The 27,742-nt window shown below is 40.2% G+C and overlaps 1 long non-coding RNA gene across 1 annotated transcript in view; it reads left to right on the top strand.

Annotated features, from left to right (window-relative positions):
• Positions 1-27,742, top strand: part of LOC122462509 — a 174,778-nt gene that overhangs the window by 18,984 nt on the left and 128,052 nt on the right. The window lies entirely within an intron of this gene.

Genomic DNA, 27,742 nt, shown 5'->3' with positions numbered 1-27,742 from the left:
GCCTCAACTGGTAACAAGTCTTTCTTGCTGCAAAATCCGGGCCCTAGTGTGCCCCAGCACAGGAGCGCCGCAAAAATCCAGGTCCTTCTGGATCCAGCCAATTTTTGGGACCCCAGCCCTTAAGTTAAAAATGTATAAATAGAGAAGATGTTTCACTGCTCTTACTGCCCCTTAAAATTCCAGACCTAGTAGCCCAGTCCCACAAAAACTCTGATCCGGCAAACAAGGGCCACAAACCCAGAAACTGTGCTATCAAAACAGGCAAGAAGTGCTGCAACCTTTCCACACACCCAAAAAAAAAAAAAAAAAATCAAATCTATACACCCCAGTACAAGAAAGTTGTAAAAACTCTTATTTGGCACCTGTGTCCTGCTGCATCCAGCCAACTTTTATATCTTTCTTTATATCTAAGCTACACAGCTTCTCTTAGTGCACTAGAATAATCCAGGCCTTAAAGTATTGTGGTGCAACAGTGCTGCAAAAAGAGGTGGAGATACGCATTTCACAACTATATAAAACAAACAGCAACAAAGTTAGCCATATGTATTCAAAATCATATTTCTTCTAAAGTACTGGCAACGGCACGCTGATCTGCCATACTCCATAAATGACCAGCCATACAAGCTGTAAAATCTATTTTTTAGGGGGGAGAGGTGTCAAGCATAATGATCACAATATATGCCAACTGGAGGATCGTTTTACAGAGAAGCTGGTTTAGGATGGAGAGTCATTTCCTTCCCCTGTCTAGTCATGCAGAGAGTAATTTCTGGTGGTTACTATTCCACTATATGATGTAAATAAGTAAACGCAATCAACAGCTGGAGTATTTGTATGTGGCAAAAGTGGGGACAGTATGAATCTAGCGCAAGAAGGATGAAAAACTGAATATTCCAACATTGTCCAAGAGATGATCATATTGAAAATTAAATCACCTTGTATTGGAAAATTGATCATAGCCCAACAATATTTGTAAAGAGTAGATAGTAGTTGATGTGGTGGGTGAGAATGGGATGGGAAAGGACTGTTTAATGTATTACTTGAAATGTTTGTGCAAAGACCAAATACAGCGATTAACAAGAAATCTCCTTTGAAAAGTGTTGCCCACAAAACAGTTCACACCTTTAGCCAAATGACTTAAAACCACTGTATTTTCTTAGGATTAATGGGATCCAGGAGCCAGAGTGTGTATTCTGTGGTCTAAAAGGAATAAACAATTAGATGTGTCTGAGTTGACAGTCCTCTGGGTAACTGAAGTTAGTACAAATGAAATGTATGCTAAAGGTTTGGCGGAAGTGTGTAGTGATGTGATGTGGAGAAATAGTGGAGGTTTGTTTGTTAAAGTACGCTATGGAGAATTCCCCACTCACCACTACAGGCAATTTGCCCCTGAGGTATGCTGCAGAAAATTCCTAGCATAAACAGTATCTAGTATGATGAGCAATCTGGGCATAATTAGTAAAAGAGAGACATGGCAATATCAAAATCTAACAGTCAGCACTACAAGGCTTTTGTTAATATGTGGACGATGCTACAATATGGTGCTTACTAGATTCAGAGAACTTTGAAAGTCAGGATTAAGTATTTTAAATAATATTTTATTATAGGTGAAAATTAACAATACAGCCCAGCTATCCAGAGAAGGATAATTATGAAATGATAATGCAGTGTGAGTGTAATTAAACTGGTCAAAGGTTGCTCACTGTATCAGTCACTACATACTGGTTCCTGTGTGGCTTTTAGGACGTAAAATGAAAATAAAAAAAGAGCCCATTTAACAAGGATTAATTGAAAAGACAGACTAGATGTGATTTTCAGCTGTTTGTACCTTCATCTTCAAACAGATTTATTACAGCAACTTGCTGATGTAACAGATGTTTGTTTGAATGAATATTCATTCCTTTGACATCAAGTCCCAAGGGATGACACTTTCCTCTCAGGAGCTGTGTTTTCCTCTTGTATGTTGGTTATTATTTCTATGTTGTCAGCTGCCTTTTAAAAAGGGATGACATTAAAAAGGTGTATAAAGTAGGTTATTGAAGTGGTATGATACAGTCAGAGCCAGAAGAGAAAATGCGAATTTTGTTAATAGTAATACAAAAACAACATACTGTGAACTTAGTGACTAATCTTATTCTTCATAATTTGACATCAGCTGGATCACTACTGATGTACCTATTACGTATGTTCTTTTCCATCAACTCATTACAACTATGAGAAAAGAGCTAGCATTGTGAGGTGCAATGAGTGTAAAGCTCAACTAAGGACAGTTCAGATTGATCTGAAAAATTCAGGACACTTGCCTGTGAGGGATGCCTGCATTTCCTTTCCACAAACATTGAATATGTGCATTGGGTGCTGTTTCTTTTGATCCTACCATCAAAAGCACTGTTTCTGGGCAAAATGGAGAGGCATCAGGTATGCTCTCATCAACTCCCGTGGATATCCTTTTCAGAAGGTCAGCTTTCTGGACATGGCTCAATGGCTATTGTGACAGAGCACAGATGTGTAGTTGTTATTGGTGCATGTGTTGGGCTACATACATCTGGGTATCCCTTGTAGGATTAGGAACTCATGACTCAGTCCCCCATCCCCTCAATCTGGCAGATGATGCAGTAGTGGAAAGTAACTAATTGCCTAACTCTTTTGTCCCATTCTGACAGCAGAACCAGCAGGGAAAGCAGTTTCCCCTTCTAGCAGCAGAACTGGGAAGAGAAGGACAACTCATTGCTTGACACCCCCTTCTCCCCCACCACACACACATCCCTAATAGCATAAGGCCCCACCTATGATAACAGAATGCCAGGGTTGTGTCAGTTCATCTTTAGGATCAGCTTAACTGACATGGTCAGTTGTCTGCTCCATCTTCATCAAATGTTCTCATTCCTGGTGGTAAATGACTCTCTGAATAGCGATAAGTATTTCTGTTCTATCTATGTTTCCATACCGCACTCTTGGAATCTGAATACCTGTGGGAATTCTACTGCAGTGCCAGAGCTACAAATGCAACGGTTGCAAAGTTAAAGAAACGAATAAAGTATTTTTAGGACAGCGGTTACTATGAGTTAAAAATGGATTGCGCTTATATTATTATTTGCTATTTGTATTATGGTAGCAACTGAGGCACCAATCAAGAAGCGGTTGAGTACACAATAATTATAGGATAAGGCCCATAAAATATTTGTATTTATTGTCAGGTCCTCTGCACTGGTGGAAAGTCAGCATGGCCTACTCACCCAGTCTACAGAGGAGAAGTAGTATCTGCCTGAAAGAATCGTGATCAGCTTACTTAGCTGAGAAGCACAGGAGGCCTGCAAAAGTTTGAAGAAGCTATAAGAAATGGATTTGAGAGTTAAATTAACTAAAATTAGTCAAAAGTTTGGGAGCAGTGAAATGGTGCTGTAGATGGCAACATGGGCCATCATTAATATTAAGCACATTCTTTGTCACACCACCTGTGTGATGTGAGAATGTAGCTGTCTTTAAATAACTGGTTTAGTACCACTTCTCAGCTTTCTGAGAAAGACTTCATTCAAAAGTGGTTATGATCTGAGAGTGTGAGGTAGCTCTTCCTATGTATCCTGTATTTTCAAAGGGAAATTTCCATTTGCCTTTGTCTTGCAGATCATGATATAATGAAGTTCTCTATTTCACACTTATTTTGGCCACCATACTCTTTCCAGGCAAGGCATGAACAGGTCTTCCTTTGGAGTCTTTCACGGCACTCTTTAACGGGCTGGATAATTGTCTGTTGAGAGACATGAGGCCAATCCAACCTGTTCATTGTGGTGTCACCCCAGCACTCTCCGCTAAGTAAATGAGAGAAAACAAATAGAGATCAAACACAAGTCTCCCAAATGACAGTGCTAAGTACTATGATCTGCAGCTAAACTTGTCTCTGTGTCCCTGTAATGGAGTGTGTACCCCACATAGGCCCAGAATGGGCTAATGTGGGCTTGAGAGGCCAATTAACTACCAGGCTGCAGCTGGAGGGGGAGCCAGGCTTAATTGACATGAAGCCCACTTGAGCAAGAACAGGCTGGTTACAATAAAGAGAGGAAGTTTACAGTACAACAGGGTCATAGGGAGAGAGTCTGCAGTCACTTTCTGGGAATAGAGAGGAAGTGAAAAGGAAGTCCTTTGAGTCGGGGGAGGGGCTTGTACCCTGAGAGTGACTGAAGGGAGAGGGCAGCTGGGGAGAAGAGAAGCTCCAGAGAAGGAGCCCTGAGGGTCATTGGCTTGGGAGGAGCCAGGTCTCTGAGGAGAGTGAGGAGGAACTCTGCAGAGCCCAGGAGTGGGGCAAAGAGTGTGCAGAGGATTGAGTGTGGAAAGAGAGAAGGGTTTTGTTCCTTTCAGTTGGGACATTATTACCCCGGAATGGGAGTGATTTATGTGACTTGCGCGAAGTGCCGAGCTATGGAAGACCTAGTGAGAGGCAGACAGCCTGCAGGAGGTGCTGGAGCCGAGGATCCTGGTGACAATATGCATGGATGCAAGCCAAGGGGGTGCTTCAAGAGTGATCGTGCCCCATCTTAGTCCCAAAGGATTCTAGTCTGTCTCATCTATTGTTTTATTCACTTTTATGTTTGCAACTAAAATGTGATGAGTTTTTCAATAAAGTTGAAAGGCTGCTGCTGGGGCCCCCAGTAAATGGGATGTGGCACTGCAATGTGCGCATCTGCTTATAATATTTAATAAATATGTAACTCAACCTGCTGTATCTTTTCAGGCAGGAGAGTTGTGTGACTCTGCTTCCCTATGTTAAAGTCCTCTTGAGTATGTTATAGTCCTCTTGAGGTTAAAGTTGCAACTATAACAGAAAAATTAATGTGGTGAGTGTCTGTCAAATGCTCAAGTACAACTTTAAAATGCTTCCGTATGCGCATCCTGAGTTAGCTGAATAGATGTTCTCATATCTTTTAAACAGCAGTGGTTCAGAACAGTAGACAAAAACAAACTTAACTGAAGCCACCCTTATTTGCTTGTTTCTTTGCCTAATTCTGCCTCGTCAAATTTGAATTTCGGATGGTTGCCTTTTACTTCCTTATTTCTTGTAGTATTTCTGCTAATGCTTATAGTGAATATTATGCAGTGTTGTGTTTTTTTTTTTAAAAAAAAGGATTCGTTGGTTAAATAAAAATAAAGAGCACTATTTTAGATTAGAATAAATAAGAACATGATGCTACCTTCAAAATAGTGTGGAAAATATGCTGATGAAGCTGCTTCCATACATCTGCCATCAAAAGATTATTTCACTTTGTACTATATCCCTGATTTTGAAAGCTATAAATAACTTCTCTTGTGGTTATTCTTATCCCTAAATTACTTTAGGTTGTTTTAATTATTTTTTTAATGGATATCATCATTCCTGAGTTCTGCTTATATTTATTTCCATTTGATCTCTGGGTGAGACTGGTCTCTTGGCCTTTGGTGATAGCATGAACAGGACTTTGAGTAGTTATTTCCCTGTGACTAGTTCGTATTGATCCTACTGCAAAAAGAAAATCATTAGCTGAGCAATTTCTTGGACAATGGAGTTGCTCTTGTGTGACTGGGGATTGAACTGGAACAATATGTGGAGGCAAGATTTTTAAAAATAGGTGACTAAAGTTAGGTTCCTAAATCCACTTGTGTGCCTAAACAGATGGCCTGATTTTCAAAAGTGCCAAGCACCTAGCAGCTCCCAGTGAAGTCAGTGTTTTGTACACAGTATCTCCATCTCAGCATCAGCCCACGGATAAAATATTTTTGGAACCTATGAGAAGTCAATTGAAATGGTCAAATCATGTTCACTTTGATGAAAATTTTAATAGGTTATTCAATGTATAATTTTTCTACTTTTTGCCTAGTCTTTTCTCAAACATACTCTGAAGTGGTGTAATATCTAGATAGGACATAGCTCTAGCAAAAATGCTTGTGTGATATTTACATTATTTTTATAAAGAAAAATTTGCAAATCTTTCCTGGAGATACACATGGCCAAATTCGTAGTGATCAGCCTAGATAGATGTGGCAAAGTATAGTTCCCATTGGTGAAAACTGTCATGATGTGTGAAATTCTGCAAAAACAAACAAAACAACTCAGGAATAGATCTCCACTATCTGTGTCCTTTACTACAATGTGGTACATGAGACCATGCAAATTCTACAGAGGTAGAGCAATTATTTCATTCCCTCAAAAGCTCTTACATGAAGTAATTGGGTGTGTTTCTATGTTTGTTCAGTGCTTACACTAACAGAGCTCAAACTCATGTTGCTTCATGCCTGATCAAAAAAACTGTTTAGCTTCTGACCCTCACGGCTGGTTGAGAAATCCCCTCTGACTTGCATTATTAAAATCAGGTTGGATGACACCACAGTTCCAGGCTAACCAAACTCATCCCAAGTTGCCACACACAATACCACCAGGATGCTCAAAACCAAGGATAGAGTAGCTGTGCTATGCCATCCAGTCGTGCAAAAGAGGCAAGGAAAAAGAATCATTTGAATACATTCATGTCATCTGAAAATTGATAAATAAAAAACTGTCTAGGAATCCTGCTAATCTGTAGATCTCCCCGCAGGAAAGGGTTCCCAGGAGGGATGTTGACAAATGTGATGTTGGGGTCTCTAGGGCTCATCTTTCTAGGAGATTTCAGCATCTATACAGACTGTGCCCAAATCTGCTGTCCATCATGGATCTCATAAAGGTGATCTCCAGTTCAGCACATACTTTTGTCACATTCTTAAATTAGCTCATTGGCTTATAAGTGGTCTTGGGGAATATAGTAAGTACACCTCTGCCTTGGTCGGCCTACTCTACCTCCTTTGAGCAGACACCAACACACATATTTATAAACAAGAAGGTTCAGCCATCAACTGAGAAGCCGAGGAATTGGGAGACACACGGCTACACAGTGGTCACTAGCACTGACGCTCTTGCATCCTTATCCCCGTCGACCAGGTCTGCAGATTGCCTTCAGTCTCTAATGGTCTTCATGAGCTGAAATAGGAAGAAAGGAAATTGGAGCATGGTTTGCAGAAACACAATCGTTACAGATAAATCTCCTGCAAAAGTTTCCTAAATTCTACATTGCAGCCAAGGTAAAAATTAAGAGATCCTTTCTCCTCCTCTATCAAAACAGCTGAATCCTGCTCCGTAAACCTTTTCTTTGCTCTGTCAACCTAGACTGAATCCATTGCACTCCAGAAGCTAGCTCAGTACAATGTAAGGAACTGACCATACACTTTTCAGAGAAGATCAACTGCATATGGCAAGTCTTCTCCAGATGGCAGTAATCATACACCAACCCCACGACAAAATACACCTCTCTTCCCGTCACACAGATTTCGGCATGTTCCTGGGGTAAGGCAGTGCTGAAAGAAATCAGTTGCCACCTGTGATTTGGACTCATGGCCATTTTGGCTGGTAAAAGATGTTCAGAAGCACCTGACACTGCTGCTGAACAACTGTCAACACCAGCTGTGAAGAGGGAAACCTACCATCCACCTTAAACTATGCTGTCGTTCAGCTAGTTGTCCCAAAACCATTTTGAGATCCAGCAGACCATGCAAATTCCATCCTAGTGTCAAACCTCACATTTTTGAGTAAGATAACACAGAAGCTAATGAAGAACTACCTCCAAGCACGCTTATCCACTAACAATATTTTAATTACCTTGCTGAATAGGGGCCTAAGAGCACTTCTAGCCAGTGTTCTACTTACTATACTGGCTCCCTCATAGGATTCTGGGTCAGTTTCAGAATATCATTGTTAATTTTCAGAGTTCTCCATGGAATGTTCCCCACGCCACTTGCTGGAGTGCCTCTCATTCTCAGGCCGTGTTCTTGTCTGCCATCCACTTTCTTCAGGAACAATGAAGCTCTTAGCTTTACGGGGAAAGCTCATGAGAGTAGAAGTCAGATTTCTCGGCAACAGGGTTAAAGCTTGCAAATGCCTTACTGGAGCAGATAAGAATGACTGCACAACTCACTGTCTGCAGAGCAAAGAGTAACAACGACCTTTTTAGATTTATTATGCTCCCTCATGGCTTGAAGCAGCACTGAAGAGAAGAGGAATGAGGCAGCACTGTAAATAGGGTTGGCAGAATTTGACTTTTTTTCTAATTTTGATGGATAATATGTGTTGATGAGCTGTTTTTCCATTTAAACTTTCAGTTGTGGGAAATTATGGGGGATCAGATACTGGTAGGGGGAATTAGGACAATAATTATTTAATGATAATAAACACTGAGATTTCAAAAGGTAAAGCTTTACAACTTGTCAACATCACATGTTAAAATATACAAAAACAAATATCCTTAAATCAAACTCTAATAAGTTCTCAAGCAGCAATTTTCTTACTTCGCTTATCTGTAAATTTCGATTACTATAGATGGAAATGTTTTCTCATCAGTTTGTGTATGTACAGTGAAATCGACGTGTGTCGATTAAAGAAAAGAATCCTTCTAAGGCCTAGTTACAAGAATCTAGACAGATAGCCAATAGCTAGCATTGCCACATTTTAACCTAGGGGAAGTCACTGAACTGGTCTGTACTTGAGTTTCCACACCTGTAGAATGAGGAGGATAATCGGTCCCTGTGTCACAAAGGTGCTGTGAGGCTAAAATAATTGCTTTTTGTGCTTTGTGTTCTCTAGCTGAAAGGTGCTACAGAAGTGCAGAGTATACTCTGACACCTTAACTATCTATAACACCTGAAGGCGGGGTTGACCAAATTCTAACCAAACTCATTGAAGGGCCATGTGTAAAATGTAAGTGTGCAAATGAAATTATTGCTGTCTCATCAAATAAGAACAGTCAAAATAAAAAGGGGAAGGTTTGTTATAAAATAATTTGTATAATTTTAAAATAGGAAGAGACTTGAGTTAACACTTTCCTAGCAGTTTGTTTGCAGTGATGGCTGCTCACCCATCACATCACATTAAGCACCAGGGGGCATCAGAGACTACTAAGGGTCTTTGTCAGAACAATCTCTGGAAACAGAACTGAAATATTATTTTAAAGACAAGGTTGGTTGCTTTCCCATTAGAGTAAAAACTAACTGCTGGCCTCTCCGAGTCACCATCAGCACACACTTTACCTGCTGCAGGACAAGAGAACTACTTGGCAGCTGCTGCTGTCACAGTTAAGGTAAGATTGCAGCAGTGCCTGGGACAGGTGCAGGCAGGATGCAATGCGTTTTCCTCGCTTGCAGCTCTGAGATGGGCCAGCCATAATTGTAGCCAGTATGTTATCCCTGTAAGTGTTCGTAGGGAGGCGGTTGTACTCATGGCCCCATCCCTCTGCACAGTCTAGTGGAGCTAGGCAGTTATGAAGGAGGAAATGCATGCTGCACCCTCCGAAGGAGTGGTACAGCAGCTGTGTTCAGCAGGCGCTACAGAGAGGCACCATGCCTTCTGAAGCTCTGCTATGACACATCACCCCCTACCTAATGGCACAATCTGGTCCTTAGTTAATGTTCAAACAGCACTTTGACCATGCTAAGTGTTAGACAAGTTGCTAAATATTATTTTATCATTGACTAGTACATAACCTGAAGAGCTAAGGAATTACGCTTGTAATTGAGAAAACAACCAAGAAATGGAATGTTTTGGGATCAAGGTTATAAAAAGACCTACATTCTTTAAGACTATGTGGACTTTAAACATATACTTACTTCCACTGCATGCCATCCAGCACACACAAGGGGATGTGCCATTACAGATTCTGTTAATATACAGGAAACAAAATATAAGACTAAATGGTCAATTTTCAACATGAAAGAAAGGTAATAGCGGGGTGCCTGAAACAATAGGACCAACGTTCTTTAATAGATTTATCGGTGATTTGGGAAAGAGGGTGAATGGAGAGGTTGCTGGTGACTTTGCTGGTGACATAAGTATTACAGGGTGGCTGGCCCCTGTAAGTGAAGTGGATCCAGCTCCCTTGTGCCTGCCTGGGTGTGGTCTAGGTCAGTGGTTCTCAAACTAGGGGCGCCGCTTGCTCAGGGAAAGCCCCTGGCGGGCCGGGCTGGTTTGTTTACCTGCCGCGTCCACAGGTTCAGCCAATCGTGGCTCCCACTGGCCGCAGTTCACCGCTCCAGGCCAATGGGGGCTGCGGGAAGGGCAGCTAGCACATCCCTCGGCCCGCGCTGCTTCCCGCAGCCCCCATTGGCCTGGAATGGCAAACCACGGCCAGTGGGAGCTGCGATCGGCCAAACCTGCGGATGTGGCATGTAAACAAACCAGTCTGGCCCTCCAGGGGCTTTCCCTGAACAAACGGTGCCCCTAGTTTGAGAACCACTGGTCAGGTTGACTTGATGAAGAAGGTGGGCTAGCATCTGGGACTAATAAATGAGAGGAAGACAGCTATGACTGGGGAATAGGTCAGTGTTCATGTTGGACTTCCCATAGGTACCCAGCCCAGGCTGGGGAAGCTAATGATCCAACCAGCAGACCAAATCGGTGATGAATCCTGGTCATGTGCCACCTGAGGCATGTTGCACACATGCTAAGACGAAGTAGGTTGCCGGAGGGAGTTGCTGGAATTCACTGTGGAAAGCTGAGGGCAGGAAACCATCAGAGGGACAAGCCTACTGACAGTCTTCAGTTAGACAGCCAGGCCTGGGAGGCTGAAGAGGCCTGAGGGCTAGAAGACCAGCAGACTGGCTAGCTTGCTTACCTTTCCCAGGCGGAAGCGTGCAAGGTGGCTGTTCTGATGAAAGAACCCAGGGTGGCTGTTCCAATAAAAGAGTAGGTAGGACTTAATGGAAAGCCCAGATACAGGAGAAGATTCTGGAACTGGGGTTAGGAGGTATGTTGTTGGACTTGGTTTATGGGGACTGTGCACTGTACATGGGATAAATGGAGTGTGTTTTGGAACTTGTAAGGACTATTTGCACGCAGTGGAATAATAAATTAGCCCCTGGTAGGTATAATATTGGGTCCAAGAGAACTTGTGGAGTCTTGAAGGAGCTTGAGAGTGGAAACTGAGGTGGTAACCCTGGTATTATTGCATCCAGCTGCAAGGTGGCACTTGGAGGGGAGGGGGATTATGACAATAAGTTATTTACTGGTAATGAAAACTGGTAAGGTAAATGAAAGTTATAACTTCACAAGGACCTAGCAATGGTAGGGGGAATGAGAGGCAGGATAGCAAATGAAATTGTTTTGACAAATACAAACTGATGCATCAAGAGGAGAGATAGTGATGCATGTTGGGAGATGTAATGCAGAACTGGAACTTTTTAGTTTTGAATGGAGACAAGATAGCGAAATAAATAATGAATGATGTGAGGGAGCTATATTTGGCGTTCCTATACAAGAATGAGATATTGAAAGGCAACACATTTAAACCTAATTAAAGGAAACAATTTTTAACAGTGAATAAATATGCTGTGGAACTCACTGCCACACAATGCAAGAGCTTAGTAGGATTCAAAAAAAGGTTTGACATTTATATGGATAAGGGGAACATCCACAGTTGCATTAGGGAGGATTAATTTTTATGATGGGATATAAACCCTTGTGCTTTATGGTATAAATCAGCCACAAACCGATAAGGATCAGGAAGAAACTTTGCCTATGAACAGTTTATTCCATAATTGTCCACTATGGGGTTCCTTGCATTTGCTCTGAAGTATATGACACTATGATATGGTACTGTACTATATGGACCTTTGGTCTAAACTGGAAAGGCTATTCTATGTCATCTTCTCTTAATTAGGACAAATATTGATTCTAAAATGTTTGTTTAGCCACAGACAAATGCCCATGTCTCTAGAATCTATGGTGCATTGCTGGCTCCCCAGCTGTGTTAAATTATTGTTCAATTTGCAGCTATCATAGCAGTATGGACCTGTGACCAATGAATTGCCCACCCCTTCAACCAGTACTAATTCATCACTTTTTCAGCAATACATGTTTATTTTCCAGTCAAGTACATCGCCCCATTGTAAAGTTAGACATAGCGTTTTATGACAACTTTGCCATATATTGCGGGGAGGGGGGCTCACCATTAGGCAAGCTACACATGAGTAACTGTACAATGTTATATATCGGCAGCGGCTGCTGTCACAGCTAAGGTGAGGTATAGCAGCATATATATATATATCAGCTCTTTAGCATTGCTCAAAGGACACATCCAATGGTACATTAATTGAGCTTCCTTTTCATGGTTGACCTCTGAATAAGATCTATATTTCAACTAGAGCTGGTTCAAAATGAGCAATTTTTTCACATATGAAAAATGTCAAGATTTTTCTACCAGCTCTAATTTCAATAGCTACTCCAATGTACCCATTTTTCAGCATGCTGAATAGCTTCATTGCCACAGACCCACACTATTGTCACATTATAACTGGGTCTCAAAGCAGTCTTTGAGCATGAGCTTTCTTTTGCTAAAGTTAATTTCCAGGTATCTCTGTAATATCCAGTGCTGAACATGTCTCAGCTCTTAAATGTTCCTCGTGGTACCTTCCATGTTCCCTTCTCCACTCCCTCTGCAATGCTGGCTCCAAGAATCATAGAATATCAGGGTTGGAAGGGACCTCAGAAGATCACCTAGTCCAACCCCCTGCTCAAAGCAGGACCAATCCCCAATTTTTGCCCCAGATCCCTAAATGGCCCCCTCAAGGATTGAACTCACAACCCTGGGTTTAGCAGGCCAATGCTCAAACCACTGAGCTATCCCTCCCCACAAAAAGATCACTGATCTCCACAGCCTCTGCAGTTCTTGCTCCCACCATCCCTTGGTACTCACTGAGACCTGTATTCAACCCATCACTGACACTTCCTCCGCAGCTCCCATCTTTTACATCCACCTCTTCTCTTACACACCTTGCCCCTTAATATTCCCCAGAAGAGCAAGTTGGGGGTGTAAGGCTTGTCTCTCAATCAAGCCATTACCAATCCTCCCTCCTCCCCATTCAAGTTCCTTCTCCTCTCCCCCTCAATCATCGGCTCCCCTACTTTCCCAACCACCTGATTTTTTGACTCCCAATTCTCTCTCTTCACAGTCGCTCACTCCTTGTTAGCAACTTCCACAATGAAATCTCATCTGACCCTTGGATTCTGGCCCCCCTGGTCCTCACTATCTTGTCTGACCTCCAATTGGATCAACTCTCTCGCTCATCATAATGGCTGCTGCTTGTCACCAGTCAGCCCAGGTAAACACATGGTCCTCGTTACGGTTTCCCTCGTCCTGAATTTTCTGATTATTTCTTATTTTTCATTTTCTTTGCATTGTCTCTTTAGATTGGAAGCTCTTTAGGGATAGCGACTATCTCCTGCCTGTTTTTGCCCTCTAGATTTTACTGCTATACAAATAATAAGTAATCATAATAATAATATTGGTTGAACCGATATTTTTTTCAGACAGTTGTGTACACTTTATTTTGTTTTTCCTCAGATAAATGAAAATGTAATCGTCTCTTGTTTTCCTGTTATGATATTTTAGCTACAGTGTTTTCATACAATTGTAAATGAAAGTCTAATTTCACCATGTTTTCCAGTATATTAATGCTAACTTGGCTCCACAGAATTCTTAATACATTCTCTCCCTAGAAAGAGGACATTTGAGTGTAGAACATACAATAAAAAATAACGGGGCATATAGAAGTAATAGCATCCTAGTGTAATTGGTGCAGAAAATACTAAATCAGCGAAAAGGAGATAAATTACATTAAAGCGAAGCATGTATTGACAAGGACTGACAGTATACTCAAAGGGAATGGCAGTCACCTAATTCTATATGACCACACATCTAAAGGGATGGCAGAGAATGATACTCATGGCCAGAAGCATGTGAACAGAAAACAACGGGGTCTTTTCTGAATGTTTATTTTCTTCAGATATTACCTGTCCACAACAAAATGACAGTGTCCTTCTGAAGAACAACAGCCCCTCCCGCTATTATGTTTATCCTGACTTTTATAGGCAAACTTTGATGCAATCCAGGCATCAATCTTTTGGGAAGTGGAGGTATTCACATAAAAGAAATGAACATATTAAAAATGCTTAAACTGTATCAAACAGTTGGATTAGAGAAGGTTAAAAACCAAATCTCTGTAAGAATGGAACATTCTTGCACCTGATTCATTTTGCTGTGCACTTTGTGCTGTTTACACCAATGCAAAATGCTACGTTTCTGATTTGATAGCATTTTGCGCTGGTGAAAATAATTACACAAGGTGCAGGGCAATGGTAAATCAGGTCCTTCTAATTTTTTTAATCAAAGATATCTCCTACCTGCTCGAATATGTTGGACACACAATTCAGAGACTTGAGTTTATGGCAAGTGCAAATGTGCTAGGTAGCAGATATTTTACCTCAAGATGCAAATAAAAGGTCATAGCAAATGTTTTAATCCAAGCACACAACTTCTATGCATTTCTGTCCCCTACCTGATGTATCATCCAGTGACTAAGTGAGTAGGATTAATAAATGTATTTTTATATTTTAATAATAATTTTTAATAAGTCATCTGTTAGCAAATGTAACTGCTAACTATGCTTTGTCAGTACTTACCCAGGTCTGATTTTGTATCTAAAACCACAGAATCACAAGGCACCTAGATTACTGTAGCACTTTGGTTGTTAAGCAGCTTTAGTTTAATATAGTTGATAGAAATGCAGTCAGCATGGAATATACTGTCACCACAGATTTCAGCATCCTTGATTTTCAGAATTTCATTTCTGTGGGATAGAGCTTTGTGAAATGGTCCATGTGGGAAACTAAACCAGAACACGTTTGCTCTTTTGGGAGCTTCTCCATGGATTTTAGGGGGAGTTGGGTTTGGCCCTTTTTCAGTTTAACCAGAAAGCAAAAAGTAATGGTGCACCTGTCACCAGTTCAGCACCTTTGTAAACAAAACCAAAATGCATAGGTCACATCAGACAGGAACTGGTAAGAGTCCTAGGTGTAAGTAGGGTGATGCAACTTTACTGATTTCTATGGAGTTGCAGTTACATTGCCCCAGGTCTTGATCTGGCCCAAATACTGTTAACAAAACAAACAAACTTGGTGTTAAGCAGTGAAAGCTGGCAGCTTGAGTCTCGCCATTCTTTCTGGAATTGAGAGGAATCGTTCATTTGGCAGGAGAACTGGATGAAGAGAATTTGATGGGTTGCATACAAGACTTGGAAAAAAAACAAAAACGAAAGGAAATATAAACAACGGGGTGAGGGAAAAGGAGGAAGAGGAAACCAAGCCAGGGAAAAGTTCTGTGCAATTTTTAAACTAGCATCAGTAAAGTCCCTCAAAATATTTGATTTTAAAAAAGAGGTAGAGCTGAAAGCAGAGGTGGATGCTGCTATCATTCATGATTTTGGTAAAAGCAGCAGTAATGGTCTGGGTCACATTCTGTAACTGCACTACAAGCCATAACAGAAGAGAGGAGAAAACGCAGCCGTCTGGGCAAAAGCAGCCGTGGTACAAGACAGGTAAGACCAGCCGCTGTAGTAGAAGCAGAAGTTGTGGTAGTGAGTGAATGTATAGATTTTATTGTTTAGACTAAACTGCCTTGTCCATGAATTTTAGGCTCTGTGTTAGATGCTGAGATTTCTGGCACTGCCCGTTAAATAAAATTATTTGCCAGAAGATTTGGTATTTCCTTCAGGATTTTCTGAAGCACTATACGTCTTCCTGCTTTGTCAGCTTTTAAAGCTTCTAAACTGCCAAATAGCCTCCAACCAGAAATGTGTCTCAGTCTTTGGGATGTTCTAGCTGCTTTATTTTTCTTAACTGTATTAATAACATTGCATGCTGTTCCTGTCTCTTTTGACTCCTGGGACAAAGAATGACGTTAAACCTTCAGCAACAGCAACTTCAATCCCTTTATCAAATAAGATTGTGATCACTGCTTTTCATGTTTTTCCTACATTTGTGCCCTTGATCACATCTTCTGTTACTCCCAACTGAATCTAGTATTGCTTCTTTCCTAAATGACTGATGTGCATATTGAGTTAAAAGGCCACTGTTAGTGATCCAATAACTAACTGCAGCCTTATTTCCTCCCCAGCCCTTCATTTAACATTCTCTATAGTCCATGCCTGAGCAGTTAGGTCTTCCATTACTACCACAGAGGCATGTGTGTATACTTCTATGCATTCTCTTGTTCATTGTTCATCATGCTTAATCAGTACTTGATGGTACAAAATGCAGCCATGAAAAAGGAAAGCATTTGTCCCATTAAATAGTCAGCTGTTCCTACAATAAAACAACCATTTAACACAGATGAACACTAACCTTTCAGTCAAAGAAGAATATATTTTCCATAAGTATTTTCTTCTCTGATTACACTGGAAACAACTGTGGATCTTTTACTCTAGGGAAGGTCAAATTTCTTCTTTCCTAAAAGGAAGCCATCGTTTTCTGCCAATCCAGGCTAAAGAGATGTCATCGCCTTGAGGTGTGTTCTGCATGGATCTGGGTAATTTTTGCATGTTTTTTTTTTTCCAATCAAACAATCTTTCACATTTTCAGGGATCTTTCTTTTCTTTTGCTCCTGTTAGTACATGTTTGTGACTGCAATTTCCATTGGAAGATTCTATTAACTTCTTCGGTAGCTCAGTCAGTTCCTGACAAAGAGGTGACTTATTGCTGACAACACAGAATTACCTTTTGTGATACTTCCTTCCCTTTAGAGATGCAATTTATTGTAGACGACTGTTTTGTGCAAGCAGACATATTTCATGAAGAAAACGCCTGTGAGCCACATTGTGCCAGAGTCAAGCTGAAAAAATAATTGATGAAAAAGTTTTGTCTGAAAATATAGTTTCATCAAAATTGAAACATTTCACAGAAATGTGTTGATTTCAACCAAATTTCCGGGGGAAAGGGAGAGGCTGAACAAATCGTTTTTATTTTTTTATTTCATTTCAATAATGTCAGTGTTTCGTTTTCATTTTATCATTTAGATAAATTTCATTTTGACTTTATATATATAATGATTAATAGTTTATATTGGTTTCAACATTATCAAAACCATTTGATGGTTCTGATTTGATAGAATTTTGTGTTCATGAGAAATTTTGATATTTTTGGCTTTTTGTTCCAATTCGGAACAACAAATTTCACAATGTCAGAATTTCCTGCAGAATTGAAACCATGTTTTTCCTACCAGCTGTAGGCCTGAGGGATATGTCTTTTCCACACATGGATCTCCCCTTCTGTATGGTAGCATCAGATTGTCTCTCCAGCAGCATTTCTCCCTGCTCCTGAGTCTCTGAGAACTCTCAGTAGTTCTGTGGATTTCCAAGTTGGGGGAGTGACCTAGAAGTGACAGAGATGGGCAGGGATGTACTTTGTCCCCTCTGTACCCAGCACATGGGGCCCGATCCAAAGCCCACTGGAGTCAGAGGATCTCTTCATTGGCTTAAGTGGCTTTTTTAATAGCTCTTTATAGAGGAGAAAAGCCAGAAGCTTTGTTAAAGGACTCCATAACAGCAGAGTCCGTTTTATGCTGGGGAACAAAAGCAAGCACCAGCTAGGCAGTCCCCAGCAATCTAGCTCTGATAGACCAGGGAGTAAGTCCAGACATGCACGTTGGCCAGAGCAGCAGAGGCACAGGGCATGTTAATGGCTCCATGAGCTGATCAGATCCCCATCAATCTTCACTCTTGCGTTTATGGACTGAAACCGTGGTTACTTTTGAGTGGGAGCAAACCCTTGCTACCTCACAGAAGAATTTGGAGGAAACTTCACAAGGTCAATCTCCTAGAGCTTCTTGGCTTCTACTTGAGGCAGACTCTGATCTTCTGTTAACATGTTTTGTAGACATAAGTCAAGAAATTCTGTTTCTCAAAGTAACCTTAACTTGATTCTCTTCTGCTTTCATAATGTTCTGTATTACTGTGTGTGCCGTTACTTTAATGACTCAATGTGCACTGCTTAATGTGTTACCCTTTTTGCACTGTGGTGGTGCTAAAGGTGCAGTGGGTACCATAATTCTAAATTTTCTGATTTCGGTATGCATCAGTTCAGTTTTCTGCGGTTAGTTTCTTTTTCACTGAGCACAGTTATTTGAGTTGGCTGAGCTTTTGAACTTTTTTTTTTCCACTCAAAATCATATTTTTTTCCACGCAGATAATTCAAAAGTTAGGGCTTTTTACCCCAAAAGTATTTGCCATTACGCTGACAACAAGCCTGAAACACTTTAAATCAGGCAGTGTGTGTTTTTTGAAATTTAAAGTGATATATTTTCAGAAGTTATAAGCACCTGGAAAAAAGTTTGTCTTCTGATCCATAATGATCATGATGTCATAGCAATATTATAATAGTGCCTTATTCTACAAAGATACCTAAATATGCAATAATTAGTTGTGCAATAATTTAATATGATGTAGTGTCTGGTGCCAAGCTTAAGAGCTGAAAACCTGAGAAAAATTAATCAGTTTTATGAGCAATCTTTTAACTAGTCACTTTGTCTTGGTATGCTTTAGTACACTGTGAAATGAATTAATATAATGGTGACAGTTTTTCTAGGTTCCAGAAAAGGACAGTTTTCTCTGCAGCTCATCAGGACTGCTACCTGTATTTATATTCCTTTTTTGCACACATTTTCTTCTGATTCATGCCCAAATAGTTTAATTACTTTGACTGTTGCTTGGATACATCTGCCTATTAGAATGTCAATTACAAGGCAATTTCTGTTATCTTTATCTCTTGTTCTGCCTCTTCTCTTAAACCATGGAGGGCCAAATTCTTCTCCTAGTGCAGTGGTTTTCAACCTTGTTTCATTTGTGGACCCCTAAAAAAATTTTGAAGGGAGGCGCAGATTTCCCTTTGGAAATCTTAGACATAGTCTGTGGACTCCAGGTTGAAAACCATTGTCCTAGTGCATTGGAGCCAACCCCACCGAAGTCTTCAATCCACTGATTGTATATGCTGGCATTCCACTGACATATTTGTTTCTCCCTTATGTTTCCTGTTCACATCAGAGAATGTAAGCATACATGGTGTATCTGTTGATATGTTATTGTAGGAGCTGCTGGTACATTTTTTCCTACTTACCACTGAAACACTGTGAATATCCATTATTGCTATGAAGTCACCTTCCTTAAGGGGGGAAAAACAGCTGCCGTCATCAGAACACCATCTAGCCCTTAGCTTTCTCACAAGTGTTTTTATCCATGGTACCCAAGGTTTTCAGTGTCTTGGAGCCATTGGTCTTATTTTGCAATTATATAACTTAATAATTAATGAGTGTCCAGAGCTTGGTGACCAAAATCATTTTTTTTTCTGGATTCTTACTGTCACCACTCAGACACACACACAAGGCAATGATTTGTCTGAGATCAAGGTTTATTAAAGCAAAAGTATAAGAATAAAGGGAGAATAATTCATCCAATCATGACTCATTCATTTATTCAAATTCACAAAGCTTACTGTTACTGGCAAATACCAGTTTCTCTTTCTGTGCTGAAGGCAGGCAGAGTAAGAATGCAGGCTCATGATAGACTCGTTGCATCCATGCAATATAAACACAAGATAAGAACAGCTGAATAAGCCAGATGTGTGTTTAAACCTGGTCTGCAAGATTATTCACATTAAGCAGAAGATTTTAAGATGCATTCTTTGGCACAGATCACTTTTTCAAGAACATATCCTTTTAGCTGATTACATTTCTTTAACAAAATGTTCCTTTAATTTTAAGAATCCCCTTCAGCCTTTGTTTAATGCTTTCATCAAAGTGAGGCTCGTATTCTTTTCCCCGTCTGATGAGGAATTGTTCATTCTATATTTCTTAGGGTTCCTAAGGTTGATCACAGATGTCACAGGGAAAAGTAGTTTCATTATTTAGAAACATTGCTTTCATTAGCAGGGCTTTCCCTTTTAATTCTACTCTTGCTACATGAAGATTTAGCAAATAGGTTGAGTACCACTGTGATGGAAGATAGAGGTGAAGAGCGAGCGAGTTTTGTTCTGACACACATTAAACATCTTTGATGGGAACTTTCATCCCTTTTTCAGATTTGTATTTAACATTTTCCCCCAATTAAATGCTCCTGGACGATCAGTTGATTCCAGTTCAGAAAAGATTCCTATGGCCCAAGGAATTGCTTTTGCATTCTCTCAGGTAATTGTCCATCTGTTTCTCTTCATACTTCTTCTATAGTCTCTCTACCAGCAGTGTCGGAGATGATGTCCTTTTCCCTAAAAGACGTTAGTTACGTGCCACTTTCTTTGAGGTAGTTTGTGCATTTTTTTAAAAAGCGTTTATCATTGTTTTTTGTTCTTTCTTTTGAAGGGTTTTAGCTTGAGATGAAGTTGTTTGTCTCACAACTTATGCAAGTTATATTTTGCTGCCTCTTCAGCTTTATTTTTCATTGTCTTAGATCATCCTATGATAGCTAATTTCTGCACTGAACTAGACAATTGTCCATATATTGGATAATATCAAGATTATAAAACAAATCCAATTTTATTTGTTATCTATTTTGGGGAATTTCCTCCCCTTTTCATTTGACCATCCTCCTCCTTTTTTATTTCCAAGACGAGAGCTGATCAAACACAAAGTTATTCCCATGTATTTTTATGAATCGAGGCAGTGAGTTCAATTGGCTATTACTTTTTTGAATCATGTTGTTCACTGTTCATGAGTATTTGGACAGCTGCTGGGTATTTTAAAGTCTCTCAAATTTTAGAAGATATGATGATTCATCCAAAAATCCATACCCAGAAATGTATTTCCTCTTCAGTATTTGCCAATTGTTAGTTTCTTCTTTGAAAAGTTTATAACATCCAGTCAGGAAAAAAGAAACAGTACCATATGAATTAAGTGACCAGTTGCACACCATGAATAGTCTGTGATCTGTTCACAAACAACATAGAAAGTTGGGATTTTCTAAAATATGCTATTGGTTGAATATTTATGAGCAATGAAGACATTCACAGAAATCAGGTTCTGATCACAAATGATTCTTGAGCAGGAAAAAAAAAATCTACATTTGCAACCAATCATATTTGCATGCAGTGAATAATGTGACCAGTTCTATAAACCCTCTTATCAGTTGTCTTTTGCCTCCTAGCCTTTTTCAGTCAGCTTTCCCATAACGACAGAAAAATTGATTGTAGTTCAGAGCTAAACCTTCATAATCTACTTCCACTTTAACTGAATGACTGTTCCAGCCAACAGTGTCCCACATGTTCTTTTCTCGTGGGACATATAATTCCCATCTTTAATATAATTAACTCCTAATTCACTCTTGAATCCAGTGACGTGAACATCCTCTGCTTACTCATTTACAGCCCTTTGCACTGTACCAGGGACAACAGAGCAGTGTGGAACCTTAAGTCTGCCTGCCATTGATGTGACAAGCATAGCTATGCTCCATATAAGAGAGGTAGTGGATGTATTGCTTGGAAATGTCACTGTGGCCATTGGATCCACATAAATATTGTCGGTCAGAACATCACAGTGTTCTGTGGTAGGCTACTGTTTTGTTCCCTGTACTACAGTGCATTGGGACATTTTGGGTCTTTCCCTCAACGCAGCTGTGCTGTAGTTCATTTTCATGTGGACTAAGCCCTTGCTTACTTTTTCAGAGTGGGTTTAATATTAAAGAAAAAACCAGGAAGCTGACAAGTACAGACCACCTGTCAGAGTATCTAACCTGCAACGTAGCATTTTGCTTAGCTTGGCAACTGACTCTCTTAAAAATGCATGCAAAGATATGTCTGCAATTGGTAGGCTGAACTGCAGGGAGCTAGTGCTACATCAGAGAAATTGAATTTTTTTTTAACAGTCCCAAAATAATATTATGCACTGGAAAATAACTGAATTTATTATGCCATGCAGTCTTAAGAAACAGTATATGTGTATGTATATTAGTTACTATATTCAATTTACATACTCATGTTTGTTCATTGTAAAGAAAGTACAATGTAGCAATTACTGTTTCTTTTCTTTTTTCTTTTTAGAGTTAGAGCAATTTACCTAGGTGAACAAAAATCCTTTAAAAGTGCAAACATTTGGCTGAATCTTATTTTATACAAGACACTAGTGAGTTGCTGGCTAGAACAATATTCCCTTATGTGGGATAATACTACTAACATGATTTATTTGCCAATAGTTAGCTTTTTCAAGATTTCTGAAATCACACTTGACAAAAACAGTTGGCAAGGGCATTTCTGACTTTCAGATCTTTAAATATTGGCAAACAGATAACATTTACAGTTGTCTTGGAGTGTTCATAAAATGTTGTACTTAAACAAAGCAGCTGTCATATACTGGAATGCCAGTGTTTCTGCCTAGCACCCATGATGATCAAGTGGTCTGAAGCATTAGGCTTATTCTGTGTGCACAATGTACCAGATGTTTTGATTATAATTGATGACAGTAAAATAAATATAGAAAGTTCAGGGGGAAGGGAGAGACTCCTGAGCACTGACTCTTATTCTCTGCTCTGCGTTTGGGTGTCTTGTAGGGAGTGGTGTGGAGAGGATAGGGAGATCCTCCTTTACTCCTCATGCAAGCGTTTGACGAGAACCCTCTATAGAACTTAAAAGTGCTCAGAGCAACGTCGAGCTCCTGCATCAGCCTGGGTAGGGACTGCTATCCAAAGGGGAGCATGGTCTGACAGCTGAGATGATCCTGCAGCTGCCTACCACACACACGGTCGTGTGTGCAAGTGCTACACCAGTTTCCCTTCACCTTGGCCACGCAGAATTTATCACTAGTTGGATCTGAGGAACAAAGGGCAGTTAAGCTAGCCATAGGCGCCAACTCCATGGGTGTTCTGGGGCTGGAACACCCACAGAAAAACCCACCAGCAACCCCCTAATCAGCTGCTCCCCATTCCCCCCCAGCGCCCCCTACTTGCTGTGGATGAGCTGTTCAGCGGCATGCACGAGGCATTTGGGGGGAGAGGGAGGAGAAAGGGGATGGTGCGCTTGGAGCAGGGGGCAGGGTGGGGGCGGGAACAGGCAGGGTGGAATGGGGGCTTGGGGGAAGGAGTGGAGTAGGGGCAGGTCCCGGGGCAGAGCGGGGGTTGAGCAACCCTGGGCAACTCATAAAGATGGTGCCTATGAAGCTAGCAGTGCTATTCCCTCTAAAAGGGACTGGCCACTATGGGAATTCTAGAAACAGAGCTATATGAGGAATCATGAGGGTGCTGTATCCCTGGTATTAGGGCATGATTTAGGTCTGTCTTTACAGAATCCAGCCCAGAATATACAATAAGGCTAAATTAAGAATATGGCCTAACATCACCGGCTGAGGAGAGACTGTGCACAGTAGGTCTCAAACATACTTATCAATATCCAACTCAAAATGCAGAGGAATATTACAGATTAAAAATGACAATAATCAATATCCCTGTATCTTTTAATGTATTACTAATTTCTTAAATTCTGGAAGAGAACAGCCCTTGATATAATCAGCTGAAGGTATATCAGGATAATTTAATACACTGTTAGTAGAAGGGCAATTGAGACTCCAAAAATTCTTTGGCTTGATTATAGATCTGTAAAATATTTATTTCCGGCTACACTAATTGGTAATTTATCAGAAAAAATTATAGTAAATTAAACTCTAATCAGTGACTAATCATCCTTTGCTAGAATTAATTCCTGTCTTTTAATTTCAGTATAAAGTGACAGATTGGGAAATATATGTACATTTTTAAATGCTTTGGGTTAATCCTGGCCCCCAGCTGCAGCTGCTTTACACTAGTCAAGCTGTGCAAAGAGGCCATAGATGCAGTTGTTCAAAGATTTCCCCAACAGGGGAATCCACAGGTGGCACAGGATTGGCACAATAGCTCCAGCATGGCCTTCCATCCTGTGTCCTGGAGTGAGAGAGGGAGGACGGGCCAGTGGAGCTTGGAAGACCTATGTTCAATTCCTTGTTCTGCCATATGCTTCCTGATTGACGAGAACAAGTCATCAAAGGCCTGGTTCATAAAGATATTTATCCACTTAAAGGTGCAGGTAGGCTCCTCACGGGACTACAAAGTGCCTAAGCATGCTAGGTGTCTAAGGGTTTGTCTACACATCCCCACAGCACGGGCTAGGGGTGAGTAAGTTGCAGTGTTGCATTGTAACTTCCCTCTGTAGACCCTACTAGCGCAAACTAAATGGTACCTAATTCACAGTAACATACTCCTGTTTGAGAAAGACCTTCCGATAGCCGTGAGGAATATGTTTCACTGCTGCTTGGGTAAGAAGGTGAACAAAGCAGGCATTCTCTGGGATTGACTGGATATAATGTATCCCATCTTCAGTTTCGGAGGTATATGCAAGCCAGTTAATTTTGTGGAAATACCAGCACTATTTCAGCACTGATTCAATCAGCAGAACTCCAGAGCTGACATGCAGAATAGTGGGATGATGTTGGCTACAGGAAAGTGTCCAAGCACTATTTGTGAAGCTTGCAGAGGAGCACCACTACAGTCTTTCATCAGAAAGTAAAGGTCCAGGTTCAGGGTTCCATCTGGCCGAGCAAAAAGTCCCTTGTTGTTTAAGTTCAAAAAGAAGGTGGACATTTGCGAACAAGGCCCAGTCTGTGAGTTGCTCACCAGCTGCATCATTTCTGCTATGTCCCATTGGGAATGGTGGCTATGAAAGACACCTACGTATATGGCTGCGTGGATAAAAGATGGTAATGTGGGCTTTGGCCATTTGAGATTTGAAGGTTTGAAGATGTTTGTTATGGGCAGTTGTACAAAGTTTACCACAACATTAGAGATTCCCATAGTCTTGGATTCCTCCAGGACTGAGACATCTTTAAGTCTGCACCTGATGTACATGGCAAGGTCATACTTCGTGTTTGTCATGGAGGCAATTAGTTCATACCTATGAATTTTGTGTCTTGTAACTTGCTCAGAGTCTGCAGCATGAATTTCTTGAGAGCAGCAACGTTAGTGTTGTTCACCTTGACGTTAGTAGCATGTGACAGACCTCCCCTATTGATTTGGTACACACAAATTGCTGGTCTGGTAGTTCTTCGGTGATGTCCCAGACAAAGACTCTAAACAAATTTCATGTTGCTAATCTTACTGAGAGATTGACAAATCGATGTCCATTAGCCTGTTGAGGACATTAATTACAGGAGCACCACACAAAGATTGTCATCTTATCTCACAATCTAAGATTTAGACAAAATATAACAGATGAATAAACAGACAAACAAAAAGGGGGAACGAAAGACAAAGTTGTAGAAGAGGCAAAAATTGTTTAGGCCAAAATTAATCATAACACTGTTCTCAGTAGCCACAAGTGGTTGTCAGGCTATACAAATAATGTAAAAATAACCAACTTCTCACTGACTCAAATTAGAAAGCAGTACGGGTAAATATTTTATGAGCAGTTAAAATATCACTCATTGGCTTTTAGTTTTCACCAGTAGTGTTAGGGTATTTTTTTAATGGCTGGTAACCTTTCACAGCAGCGTTGTAAGGCTGGCATTGGGGTATATTGAAGTATGCTTGGTGGACAATTGAAGATACACACAGTTGGTGAAATTCACTTGTAGTAAGGTGACCTTCTCCACCATTAAGCCCCACATAAAGAACTGAGCAGAGGGTCCCATGGAAAGTGTTGGGCTGGAATCAGAAGGGATATTGTATCCGACCTGGACATACAGTTCCCATGTTTGAAGAGCAGAAAGAACAACCAATTTTATATTCATCAGTTTATTTTGTTTTAATTTTCCTATCCCTGCTTAGTCCAAGTCAACTCTGTGTTCTACACATAAATTCATAATGGCTCTCTAATCTCTGAATTCCCCCTAGTAGTTAAGGCTATGTCTGTTTTGGTATTTGAAACTCACCTTCCTCATCTGAAGCACTTGCGTATAGATTTTCTTCAGTTATCCATATTGCTTAAAATGTCATGTAACAAATTTGTTTCCCTGGATTTTATGGTGTTTGGGTGCACAGTTGGAATAACCAAAATAAGTTTTTAGCAGTGGGTAATAATGGTGAGGAAACGTCTTAGCAGTACACACTATACACACAGCCACTGGAGTGTCAAAATCATAAGCACAGGCATTCAGATGTTATGTCACAAGCTTGTTGAATAGAATTGGGTAAATAATTTTTTCTATCTCTAATTTTCTATGAACAGCTTTAATATGTTCATTATCTGAAATATTTTACTAATTTCTGCAAATAGTACAAATTTGATCTGTATGTTCAATGTTCAAAATTGAGATTGTGTTGATTAGTTCTTATTAGAATTATATAGGAGACATGGTATGATTCTGTTCCCTGAGTAGATGAGCATACCTTTCAGAATAAAGTTATTGGTGTAAATACAACTTCACTCGCTCTGCGAAATATTCTCCAATATTCATTGTTCATCATTTCATAGAGTATTTGCAGGAAGCAGGCACACGAGTCATGAGCAGTTAGAATATTTACTTTAAAACTTTAAATGACTATTCACAAAAAAAGTTTGAAGTGCTTATATTAGTGCTACTATGTAGAGCTACAGCAGGAAAAACACCTCTGTACTACAGTGATTGGCACTAAATAAATACCTCATTGTAAAAGAGAGTTGAAAGAGACAGAAAGAAGTTCCCAACAGCAACAAAGACTTTAACAAAAACACACATACCATGGCAGTGGAAAACAAATTGCCAGCTATTGTAAATCCTATTATTTTCTCAATGTGTCTAAATACTGTACTACCAGGACTCCCACTGACATTACCAGTGTGGAAATAGAATATTATTGTGAACATATTTTCAAAATACTACAGAAGCCAATGGAGTCAAAGTAATTTTCCATGACATATGTAACATAAACCTAGGAAGCGTTCACCATACTTTTGATGTCGAAAGGTATAGTTTTACTTAACCTCTGAAGTCTGTGTATAGTGCCTAGCATAACGTGGGCCTGATTCTTGACTGGGGCTTCTATGTGCTGCCACAATACCAATGAATAAATAATAAAAAGTAAGTATGACTAATACATTCTCGGCTTTAGCTAGCATTTTTATAGTCCCCATGCTGAGTTTCATTTGGCGCACAAAGGCAGCTACAGTTTTGACATGTCTTAATTTCTTCTTTATGATGAGATTTTTACATAAGGCATGCTGTGAGGAGATGTGACAAGTCACAATTGATCATCATGTCATGCTTTTCATACCTCACAAATGAAGGGTTGCAGATAACTGTAAGCCGGTTATCTTGGATTCAAATCAGGCAGTCCTTGGCAAGGCAATCAATGCAAGCAATACTTGTCAGGAAGGCCTGTAGAGAGAGAGGGTTGTGCCCAAATTAAGAGTGTTTATTAAAATACTTTACTTTTTTTAACTAAAGATACTGTGTTACGTATATTCACTATCACTCAGAGGTGAGGTCCTCATGTATTTCACTCTTTTGCTCTGTAGTTACGCTGCAGAAGGTTTGGTAATAATGTATAAGAGATCTGATATAGGCAAGAGGTAGCTTTTTGCTATTTATAGTTGCTATGAGAAATTCACCTTCACCATTATTCCAGTGCTTCACTTTCAGCTCTAGCACTCCATGGAAAACAGTCTCTCGACAGTACACCAAACATAACATCTCCAACTTTCACATTTCTTCAGGTTGTTTAAGTTCCACATTGAGCTTAATTTGTAAATGGACTAGATTTTTAAACCATCAGAAGCTGCTCACAAAAATGCACACGCAATCTTTTCGGGAAATGGCTGCAGTTCATATGCAGTTTGAGTATTTACACATGTAATCGATCAGTAAGCTGTGTAAGTGGTAACTTACACTGCCTTTCAAGTAGAATTATAGTACATGCATATGAAGATTGGAGGTAAAATCCTGGA

This window comes from Chelonia mydas, chromosome 11, assembly GCF_015237465.2.
Source record: "Chelonia mydas isolate rCheMyd1 chromosome 11, rCheMyd1.pri.v2, whole genome shotgun sequence".
In the NCBI taxonomy this organism is placed as follows: domain Eukaryota; kingdom Metazoa; phylum Chordata; order Testudines; family Cheloniidae; genus Chelonia; species Chelonia mydas.
The sequence above is the reverse complement of the archived record's forward strand: the minus strand, read 5'-3'. Positions and strand labels throughout refer to the sequence as shown.